This window comes from Meleagris gallopavo, chromosome Z, assembly GCF_000146605.3.
Source record: "Meleagris gallopavo isolate NT-WF06-2002-E0010 breed Aviagen turkey brand Nicholas breeding stock chromosome Z, Turkey_5.1, whole genome shotgun sequence".
NCBI lineage: Eukaryota > Metazoa > Chordata > Aves > Galliformes > Phasianidae > Meleagris > Meleagris gallopavo.
The window spans coordinates 39,556,950-39,569,184 of NC_015041.2; the positions used below are offsets into that span (position 1 = coordinate 39,556,950).

The 12,235-nt window shown below is 41.4% G+C and overlaps 1 protein-coding gene and 1 long non-coding RNA gene across 5 annotated transcripts in view; one reads left to right on the top strand and one right to left on the bottom strand.

Annotated features, from left to right (window-relative positions):
• Positions 1-12,235, top strand: part of SECISBP2 (SECIS binding protein 2) — a 189,891-nt gene that overhangs the window by 82,082 nt on the left and 95,574 nt on the right. The gene's annotated exons all lie outside the window — the stretch shown is intronic.
• The window catches only part of LOC109364013, a 28,743-nt gene continuing 22,411 nt past the window's right edge, over positions 5,904-12,235 (bottom strand). The window contains exons 2-3 of the long non-coding RNA XR_002109967.2: positions 7,956-8,449; positions 5,904-7,871 (exon numbers count right to left, since the gene is read on the bottom strand). This is a non-coding gene — a long non-coding RNA (uncharacterized LOC109364013). The remainder of the gene's footprint in view (positions 7,872-7,955; positions 8,450-12,235) is intronic.

Consider the following 12,235-nt stretch of genomic DNA (forward strand, 5'->3'; position numbering starts at 1 on the left):
TGAATTCCAAATTTAGTCTTTTCACATTCACAGAGGAATGAAAGCAAGGGTGTTTTTTTATTTTATAGTAGTGAGAAGCAGAAGTAGAAATGGCACTGCAGAGACTAAGACATCATTTTTTATCCAGTGCCTGCCTGCACTGTCCAAAAGCAGCTATAGCTAACTTGTCTGAAACAACATCTGACTGAGACAACTCAACAACTAGACCAAGGTTACCAGACAGATTCAATCAACCCAAATTCCACGTGAAGCCAGTTCTCCAGTTGCAAATGGTATGGTTTTCTCATTTTGCACATGCTAAATCATTAAAACAAGAGATTAATGAAAACCAAAGCAAAAAAGCACAAGCATGTTGCCACAAGCATTGAAGGCACACAGCACTTTCTATTTGGAGAAGCAAAACTACTCCGTAATTCAAGGGAAATGGTGCAGGCAGGGTGTTCATGACAGCCGAGGATTTAAAACAGACAAATACACCTTTCCTCCTTGGTACTTGCACACTGAACTGTGCCCTGATTGCAATAACCAGCGTGCAACCTGGCCCACTGTGGAGGTAAATACATCACTGATCTCGATGCTAATCTCCTGGATCAGAGCTGCCCAGGCATTTGTCACATGCCCCCCCATTTCCATGAAGCTGTTTGTTATTCTTCCTGGTTTCAGGCTGAAAACTGCAGCCAAAACCACATCAAATCATTTCATGATAGAGAAGCAAAAGATGTTCCCACCAAAAGTGGCAAAGCAGGCTGTGAAAAGGCTGGTGGCCCTCTGGTGAACTGAAGGTTCAGAGGCATCTTCACCCAAACCCTTCTGCTCACATCATCCCCTTCACTGAAGTACCACGCAAACTCTGGCCAGACAAAGCTGGTTTCCTCTGCTATTGCGGCAAAAAGAACCACAGCTGCCTCTTTACTCTTCCCTTTGCTAACCAAGGTCTCAGCTAAAAGCAGAACACCAGGAACCTGTTGTTGAACATTCTGCTGCTTGTTCTAGCACCTCTTGGACCTGAGGAGATTGGCAGTTGATCTTTCTGGGATACATTAGTGAAAAACACACATTTTCTAGGCTACTGATAGAATCACATCTCTGCAGGCAAATTTCTACCCCTGTTGGCTGCTATTCGACACGAATTATCAGGAATTAATGTCATGAACTAACAAGCAACTGCTTGAACCTCAAGCAGAAGGGAAAGCCCCAAAGCTTTCTTGTTTCACTGTGGCAGGCGGGAGAAGGAAGAGAATTTGAACAAGTATTAGTAGAACATTAACGAAGATGCAGAGACTTTCCAATAGCAGACATGACCCCCTCCGCACTAGTACAGCTCAGGGCAGAACATTGTTGCTCACAGGACAGTGGTGAACAACAATCAGATTCGCAGAGAAACTCTTGGAAGACTCTGAACAACTACTGAGTTTGCAGCACCTAAAAGGACACTCCCCTAGCAGAAAACTCTCCACTCTCATGCCCGTGGAAGAGATGCAAAAAGCTGTGTATGCATAGCTGTCTTACTCTGTTCTAAGAGACAAACAAAAATACTAAATTTAAGAGTTTATGTTGGTTCAAAAATCTGTTCAGCTGAAATTGAGCCATTTGGTTTTCTGGACAAAAATGGAGGTTGAGATATTCGTCTCTGCTGGACTGACGTGTGCATGTAACTCATGTACTGCCAAACAAGGTTTAATATTAACAATGAAACAAGTAAGAACTCATTTAACCTGCAGATTTTCAAGAAGAATGTTCTCCCTCTCTTTAACTGTGCAGAACTACAGTTTTGGAGAGTGCTGAGGTTTTGACTGAAGTTCTGCTGATCAGAGAGACTAAGAGAGAAGCTACCAGATCAGCTGTAACAGAACAAAGTATCTTCACGTACTGAACCTGTTCCTTACAAGTTTGGTTCCTACTGACCCACCCGTCCTGCTCCCCGCACAAGGCCATGTCTGCAGCCCACTGCTCCGACACCCCTCAGACACAGAGGTTTGATGGGAAGCCAACACATGCCTCCATGAGTCAGTCCTCCCGTTGCTGACCAGCAAACATGATTCAAGCACAGCCTGTGCCTTCCGCCCACCCATGCTGAAGGGGCCCACAGTCTGCAGTGCTGCACAAAGGAGGAAGTGGGGCTCACAGAGCGCTGCAAAAGGGATGGAGAAGGACAAATGCCCCATATAGAAGTCTGCTTGCTGATTTGTATTCATCTTCTGACTTCACAGCAGTATAAACCATTTGAATGCTGGAAGATAGAGCAGATAAATCCCTGTACCACAAGTTCAGCAACTAAAACTTCTGCCACAGGTTGGTTTCACTACCCGGAAATCTCAAAAAAGCACTGTTTGCATATTTTAGCTTACCTGCCCCATGCTGGAGTCTGAGAATGTATCATAAAGGATCACTTACGAACCCCAAACATTTGGTGCAGCAGAAATGCAGTGCATGTTGCACAAAGTGCACAGCCCTCAGCTCCATGCAGCTTCAGGCAGCAGCACCACTAGCCTGCAACACCAACACCAGCTCTGGTCTCTGAGTAAACACACCGGAACAAACTTTAACCAAACACTGCCACCTGACTCTTTCCAAGTTAAACTGATATCCTCATCAGATGACGCAGAAACAGTGAAACCAGAAATTAAAGCCCACCCTCTTTAAATGAATGAGCAGTGACTGATCGACTACAACATGTGGCACAGATGCAACTGCCTGCAGCAGGCAGAAACTGCTGCTTTCTATCAAAGCCATGGCCAGAAAACTTTACAGATGCCAGAAGGAAGTTAACATACAACTACAAACTTCACACATGGGCATCTCATTATTGTTAACCATTGCTTTTCATGCTTTGCATTTCTTAGCAGTGTGGATGTATTATTTTATAAGTCTACCTCACTATAAATACACATTATCAGAGGCTCCCAGAGATAAAGCATTAAGATTGCTAAATGAACTTAGATGTGAGTGGTATCTGAAGACAAAGAAATGGTAGGTCTGTGATTAAAACCTGGTCTATATGGATTATGTCCACGCACATCCCCATTAGAAGATTTGGATGGTAAGCCTGTTCTCCAAAAAGGGGCTTCATAATGGCTAAATCAAAACTCCAGCCACGGGCTTCAGCCTAAACCGTCTATCAGCAGATTCCTGAGGCTGTGGCTCAGATGTCAGTCTGAAAGATTCTCAAGGCAGATGACTAAATCTCCACGTAAGTCAATGTACTGCAGAGCAAAGGGCCTGATTGCACAGTTCATATTTGCTGCAGTAACAGACTGTTCATTAATTAAAGCTGATGCTTTAATTAAAAGCTTCATTACCCATCAGGCAACAGCACATTCAGGAACAATCACATAATAAAACCACTGTTACTCTTTTCTTTACGTATTCAACTGCAGAACAAAAGGTAGTGGCTGTACAAGCAACAAGAATTTGAATTTCTGCAGGTAACATTTCTTCTCAGGAACAAACTCAGCAACATAAAGACCTTGCACTGAAAGAAGTGAAAACTTTTTAATATAAAACAAGGAAAACAAAAACCTACAGCTTTCACAGTTGTTTACGGAACAGCATCCTTCCATAAACACTGCCAGTCATTCTGACTTCAACATCGTATCACTTACTGATTATCATTAGTTAGAAAGACAGCACAAAATGTTTCCAAAGGAAGGGTAGTTTACTCTCCACCACTCTTCCCAGGTTCTCACATTTAGTGCTCACTTTTAAGTTTTCAAACCTACAAACAAAATAGGCAAGTGGACATCTGAATGTGACAGCTATGAGACAAACATCTCAATAAATTAGACTTTTTCCAAAACATTTGTGGTAAGACAGAGTTATCATTCAGTAAATATAAGAACAACATGCTGCAGAGCATTTAGCAGAACCAGATGCCCTGCATAAAGTAGCATAAAAAGGATTCTGAACTTGTGGAATTGGCTGTAAATTTCTACAACATATTTAAAAACAAAAGCCCATTCATATTGATTGTTTCTAAATAACATGTTTCATTAACCGCATTAACTACAAAAAGCAATTACAGTTAGCATAACATGAGGTCTAATTAAAAAGAACAAAATATTTTCATCATAGAATCATAGAATCACAGAATGGCTTAGCTTGGTAGAGACACTGAAGGTCATCTAGTTCCAACTTCCTGCCATGGACAGCACTGCCAAGCACCAGACCAGGCTGCCCAGGATCCCATCCCACCTTGCCTTGAATGCCTCCAGAGATGGGGAGTCAACAACTCTGGGCAGCCTATGCCAGTGCCTCGTTGCCCTCTGAGTAAAAAAAATTCTTCCTAGCTTCTAACTTAAATCTTCTCTCTTTTAGTTTAAAGTCATTCTCCCCTGTCCTGTCACTTTTAGACCATGTAAAAAGTTGGTCCTCCTTCTGCCGGTAAGCTACCCTCAAGTACTGGAAGGCCATAATGAGCTCTTTCCGGAGCCTTCTCTTCCCCAAGCTAAACAAGCCCAACTCCCTCAATCTTTCTTCATAAGAGAGATGCAGAGGAGCTCCAGACTTCCGATCGTCTTCATATCCCTTCTCTGTACCCACTCCAACATCCTTCCTACACTGGGGGCCCCAGGCCTGGATGTAAAACTCCAGATGCATCCTTGTGAGGGCAGAGTAGAGGACAATCACTTCCCTTGCCCTGCTAGCCACCCCTCTTTTGATGCAGCCCAGGATGCTGGCCTTCCAAGCTGCAAGCAGACGCTGCTGACTCATGTCCAGCTTTTTGTCCATCAGATCCCCAAGTCCTTCTCTGCCGGGTTCCTCTCAATGAGTTCTTCTCCCAGTCTACAAACACATCTGGGATTGCCTTGACCCAAGTGCAGCATCTTGTACTTGGCCTTGTTAAATTTCAGAGGATTCTCATTCGCCCTCTTTTCAAGTGTGTTCAGGTCCCCCTAGATGGCATCCCTACCTTCTGTTGTGTCAACTGCATCACTCAGCTTGGTGTCATCGGCAAACTTGCTGAGGGTACTCTTGATCACACTGTCTACGTTGTTGATAAAGATGTTGAAAAGCACCAGTCTCAAGACAGATCCCTGGGGAACACCACACGTGACTGGCCTCCACCAGGACATAAGAGTCACTGACAACAACCCTTGGCTACGTTGGTTGTCTATAACAATCCAACCAATTCTTTATCCACCAAACAGCCCAGCCTTCAAATCCATATCTCATCCCCATTTTCTGGAAAAGAGCAAGGGAGATGAGAAACAATGTCCAAAGGCACAAAGACAAGAAATATAAGGAACCCTTGAACAAAAAGTCATCACAGTGTAAGGCAGGTAATGGCAGTGATTTGTTTTATCACAACCTGTTAGTGTCACATTACATAACCAGCCCACATGAATTAAGAATTCATGTAGGAATAAAATGTTTTCAGTTAGCAATATGAATGTCCATTGGCTCATGTCAAGTGCCTGTGTTAATCTCAAGAAAATGACATATGGCAACTTTAAACAATAACTGAAAGTTCACTACTTCTTATGGCTTTATATTTAAGAAAGAATGCCTTAGTGCTATCTTCAGAATAAATAAACAAACAAAAATAAATAAAAGCATTGATGTAAGCTGTAATACTCCCTCCCTTCAGATTAGGATACAGACAAAATGACGTATGAAGCTGAAACACTGAGGTAGGTAACACATCAACTGTGAATGAGAGAGGTGTAAACCCTTGTAAACAATGAAATGAAACCACAAAGAACAATCCATATGCTAAACACTTGCACGATGGAAAATATGAAATAAATATGCAGCTACAAAGCCAGAAGTTGTCACTGAAACTTGGTTTGCCTTCCACAAATCAGAAATGCACACCATCACCAATTTGCCCTGGCTCAGACACTACACAAACAGGACCTACAAAAAACAGTAACATCAACAAATTTTCTTATGGGTCCTCTACAGTGGCTTTTAAATCTTTTTCATAAGACATTAAGAAAATGGCTGTCCAGGACCTAATCTTCTTCATGCAATCAAGTTCAGAGCCAGAAGTACTGAATCTGGAGTCCTCAAGACACATTACTCTTGTTTTGTAACACCAGGAATGCAGCTGAGGATCTCTCTTCATTTCCTTACCTCTTTTAAAGAACAACAAACAACAAACCAACCTCGGCTGTTATCTCAATGCACTCAAGTCTTTTATTAGTGATGCAAGTTCAGCCAGATCAGCTCAGAGAGTGTGCTGCTAGCATGGGGAAGCAAAAATTATGTTTTAGAGCACTTCTGCATTCTTTTTTTGACCAAAGATACACCTCTTTATGAGAGTAGAGAGCTGAGAGTAAAGAAACAGTTCTTTTGCCAATGTACATGCATAGGATAAGATACTGAGAGTAACAAAAGATTTCTGCAGGGACATAACCTTGACCATTTAATGAACCTCTCTTCCACTCGAATCCCATTTTCTTAAGCAAGTTTTAGCAACAGTAAGATAGGAAAAAGTAAAATTTAATAGAAGACTGTGTAAATGAGCTTAGTTAATAAAAAAAATATAATGGTGTGAGTCTCTGTTTGGAAGAAACAGGTAGCAGTTTGGTGTATCTCAGATTACACAGAAGAAAATCTTACTGGCATCATTAAAAGGGCACATACTTCACAGAAGCTGTTGAGAGGAAGAAGTTCCATCTCTTCAAGGCTGTAGGGAATCAAAGACGTCTGTTTCTTCCCTCTCTCTTTTGTACCAGGCTGAATATTTACCTGGACAAACACACCTGGCAAACCACCTATTTCTCCATTTCACCCAAACTGCACCTAGTTTGCAGGTGGCAGGACCATCTGTGCTGCTATTGTAAAGAAGCTACCAGTGAGTAAAAGAGCCAGAGGTAAGCATGCATGGGAGCAAAAAACACAAAAAGCAGCACACGTGACAGAAAATACAGCAACATTAAAAAAAAAAAACAAAAAACCCACAAAATAAGACAAAATCCATAAATCACTACAGAAGCCATTACTGCACTGGCGCAGAAGGGAGCTCAGGCAGGATGACACTTTTCTCAATCATTAACAAAGAGGGGGGGGAATCCACATGCTTCCTGGTGATAGGTCAGGGCAGGTTTATAACTACCTCCTTCAACTTCAGCAATCCCAAACAAAAGAAAGCATTTCAGAGAGCAGGTACACCTGGCAGAGCCTCTCCCCAAGAGCAAGTGTCAGGCACAGTGCTGCACCAACAGGGAAAACACTGATGGATATGCATCCATCTACAACCACAGGTACCCTGCAAGGACATGAGGACCAGAAAGGCTCATACCCGTCTCTTGCTCTGGGTCACCACAATGCGATGGCCAGAATCCCTGCTAATCAGGCAGGACAAACTTGTCAGAAGCGCAGAATACAGGACTATCAGGTGGAAGGAACCAACACCAATCAGCAAGTCCAATTGGCAGACAGCTTCAGGGCTGACCCACAGTTAAACCACATAATCATGTAAGAGCATTATCCAAATGCCCTCTTTCAGACTTGGCTGAAGAAATGAAGGTGACATGTGAGCCTAGTGGTTAAAATTTACCATTAAGAATTATTCAAGGCACAGTACCAGAAGTTTTATTATTTCATAAAGTGCTTTGTTCAATGTTAAACCATACAACTGATTTATTGGAATCTTAGAGGTACCTTATCCATTCTAAACACATTAGCTGAGGAATTAGTTTGACATAAAGGTCAGCTCTCTTTTCCTGAGGCTGTCCACATTCACATCTCCTGGTTTTTGCCACCTAAAATCTTATCAACAAACACTTCTACTTTAAACTAGAATCCAAAAGCAAAGCAAAACAAACAAAAAAAACACAGAAAATTTACCTGTTCCAAGTTCTTGTGTACTCAGAAACTACACTCCTCTTCACACAAAGTAACACTGTGGAAAAGGAGATGGTCCACTGACCAAACAAAAGGAAATGCATCAAGGTCTGAGACATTCATTTTCATAAATTCTTTTGTGAGTGTTCCAGCTCCTGCAGTACCTGGATAGGGGGCTCTCAATATTCTTTTTTGACAGGAAGTAGCCATAGCTCATTCTCGCTCTTCAAAATTCAAATATACCAAGTTTAAATTCTGAAGGAAATAAATGCTTTCATTTTTCACTGTTAAAAACACACACATACACACACACACAAAACTACCAAAACCCCCACCACCACTTTTGTGAACAAAGTCGTGTCAGATAAGTCCTCACAAGTTTCAACATCTTCTCCCATTACTAAAAGTGATTCCACAGATTAACGCGTTATTTGAAATGAAGCCAGGTGGGAGAATACAAACCTGGCAAATTACAAATTTTAAGTGCTAGGTAAACACAGACTACTTGATTAGGTACAGTTGCTTCTCCAGGCACTCTCTAAGAAGCAAATTCAAGACTTATCATCCTTGTAGCTTCCTTTCCTTCAGGAAAATGATTGAAGAGAAGCTGCACACTGTTCTGTCTCCATGATGCAAATTTTGATAGGTTTCTGTGTACCTAAAAATAAAAACCTCGAATCAAAGAGGAATTTAAGACCACATTAAAACAGCTATGGCTTCCAAACATTTTTCTTAGATTTTTTTTCCACCAATCCAAAATAAATGGTGTTAGATAAGACACATTTGTGTAGTATATTATTCTGTGAAATGCCTATCAATCCACAGTGGTTACCCATTTTCAAATTCAAACAGTAATTTTTGCTTTTAGCCTTCTTACCTAATCAGTATTGTGGTACTCAATCAACTGGACCAACAAACATTGTGACAACTGTCACGTAGTGGTTACCTGAAGCCAGATAATTCTTTAAGAAAACACTGCCTACATTCTGCAAATCCTTACTGAATAACTATTTCCCACTAAAATCAGCAACTTGTGAAACATATTTAAAATATACATTGGAAGTATTGTATTAAATCTTGGGAAAACTACTTAAGCAGCAGAATGTGCATTACGAAAAAGCACCATCCACCAATAATAACACAAAGAAAATAATCCCCAGTTTGTCGGCAGCAAAGCAGTTAATCAAAGTGAGCTAGTCAACATTGGAAAACATACTCAAAAAACACACTGCGTCTACAGCGTATTACCCCAACTTTGCTCACCTTACAGACAACCCTCCTTTTATGAGAAAAGTCCATTTTTAAAACAAGACAGTCTGCAGAGCAAAGTGACACCTTCTGAGAGTATAGTAAAAAAAAAAAAACAAAAACAAAAAAAACACTGTGGAAATGTGGGCATGAACAACAGATTGTCAACTCAACATTAAAATTGAAGAGTAAACAAAACACACACAGTAAAGGTCTAAAAAAATGTCAACAGAAAAACATTATAGTGCCAGATGTCGTTACTAAACTAGGCTGGAGAAGTGGAAGCTGAGGAGCAGAGGAAAACACTGAGCTGAGAAGTAAAGACGGCAGCATCAAAAGGAGTAGATCATGTAAAAAGTCCTCTGCAATTCCATCCTAAAACTTGGAGGGAGAGAAAAGTTAGCTTGACAGCCTGCTGTCACAGAGATTATATCTGTCAATTTCAGGAAGAAGCACAGAATTAAAATAACCTTCTTTGGTTGCTGCCAAGGAACATGATCTGCAGTCAGTCAGTTCCACAATAGGTAAATAGCTTAAAGAAAGCCAGCAGCTATGAAATATTTTTACTGAAAGAAACTGTCACTTCAGTCAAGCCAGATTCAATCCTAATTTGTTGATGCCCATTTTTGTGCCACGGCTCATGGCAGCACCAATTCCACTGCAGTTTCACAGGCCCTCCACTCCCCACCAAAACCTGCAAAGCAGCTCTGCCCCCAAAGCAAAGCTGTAAGTCACTTGTAGGATGCACGGTCAGTGAACAGTGCTAAGGTCTCTCAGCACCTCACCTCCACATGTCTGATCCACCTCTGGGAAGGCTGCATGGAGCAAGGAGAAGGTTGAGGAAGAGCAGAAGCAGCTCAGGCTGACTCTTTGGAGATGGAAAGCATGGCATACTGATGGAGGGGAGCAGCAGACTCTCCAGACATTATAAATGCCACTTTAACCATTTTAAACCACCACCACTGCCACTGTTGGTTAGCTTGAAAAGTACCAGCAACTCAAAAATTGCATATTTACACATATATTCACAATAAAACATAGTTCACTGAAGCTTTCAAGCTACATGAAACAACACATACAATCACAGTGGAGAAAAAGGCAACTATTTCCACTGAGGACAGACAAGATGAAGACGCAGGCTTTGGGAACAACCAGACTGTCCTGCCAGCAGTACTCAAGCTCATGCTTTACTTGCCTCAAGCTGCACCTAGATGTGGTTTAGGAGGAAGGAGAGCACAGACACTGGTACGAGCCCAACAACATGGAAAGGTCACACACCCAAGCTACCACACCACTTTTTATTTCACTACTCTGGCAGCACCATTGTGCTGAGCCAGTGCTAACTGCACACATTCAAGGTCCTTCTCAGAAAGGCCCATCACTTTTGTGCCCCAAGAGCCATCAAACACAAAGACAGATCAGTTCTGAGGTTCACTGTAACATGGCAATCACCTACTCTTACCCTGAGGGATTTCTGTCTATCCCAACAGAGAGGCAAAGACTACAGACTGGCCTCAGCTCAGCCTGTTTGCCTTCAGCACAGTGCTGATACCCATCATCAGTATCTAAGTGTCAGTGTAAAAACCAGCAGTGCCTCTTCTGCATTTTCATGGATGTGTAACTAGCATGCACTATCAATTATCCCATGGCAAAGGGCACACTCTTTGCTGTAGCTGAAGTGTGTGAATACTGCTGGTAGACAAGAAACAACCTCCATCCTTAAGTAATATTTGTAAACAAAATGAGCCTCTTCTTTGCAGACTGTCTAGGTTCACACTGCTAATAAAAGACAAAACTAAGACAGCATTAAATACACGCGTAAGGAACATGCCTCAGCGCAATATATGGGTTGTTGAGAAGGAACATGAAACGTTTTTTTCAAAAATGTACTAAGTTTCTATGAGAAGGTGTACCTCTAACTGAACTTAAAATTAGGTCTCTCTCACAAACATGTGCGCTGGATTATAGATTTTTTTTCCTAAAATCAAGTTTCACGTTTGTGGAACAGATCCAAAGAGCTGGTTTCTATGCATTCCTGAGGGAGAAAGGCTATAGAAAAGCCTTTTTTTTTCCTGCGTGTATTTCCCAGGAGGCCTAACTAATGCAAAAAGAAACGTATCAGGCTTCTACAGTGGGGGAAGGGCAGGAGAGGATTAACATGTTTTATTTGCAGAGTGTGTGCAAGTGGGGAGGAATGAGCGCTTCAATACTAGCAATTAAGTGTATTTCTGCTGTAAACCTTATGGTAAGACAGCTAAAAAATCCTTTTTAATATAAAATCCTACTTGAGTAAATGTCAAGGAAAATTGTGATGAACTTGATCAAAAAAGCTGCTGTGACCCTTAGGAATACTTTAGATAATATACATACATCTCTTGAGAGTCACCAATATCAGCACATCAGCATCTTGAAATTAAGAGTATAAACACAGGAGTGCACGCTCACATTGCAAGTCATCATCACCCGCACAGTTTCACACACAAGTACTAGCAGTGTTTTCCTCCTCCTGAATTGATTTTATACATGCTTTTCTGCTAGGCTCTTCAAGAATTTGCTGAGGTCAACCCTGGGCTCAGAAACTCTTCAAACTGAAATCAAGTAAAAAAAAAAATAATGATAATAATAATTTTTTTAAAAAAAATCAACCAGTAGGGAACAGAGCAACAGACGTTATTCCAGTTTGAGTGTGAAATCACTCTTGGAGACCAGTCATAAGAGGTGCTCCCCAGGGGCTCGTGCTGGGGCCTGTCCTCTTCAATATCTTTATTGATGACCTGGATGAGAACACCGAATGCACCCTCAGTAAGTTTGCAGATGACACCAAGTTGAGAGAAAGCATCAATCTGCCTCAGGGTAGCAAGGCCCTACAGAGAGGGATCTGGACAGGCTCGATCACAGGATGAGTTTGCCAAATGTATGAGCTGCCTTGATTTCTACCAGAAGGAGAAGCAGCAGACCATGTGGCTGCAACCCATAGATTAGTACTTAATAGCACTTAATAGCATACGAATGAAAAAGTTTTCAAGTTTTGCTGCTCTTGCAGGTTCAGAAACTCCATCTTTTACTTAAACAGTGCTTTCATTTTTAATATAGTATGCAAGTAATATATAGTTGTTTTCATACAAAGTAAAAACAAGTTCATTCACAGAGTTATTTGGTATTAATATTAGTTACAGTTTAAAGAACCTAGGTTATT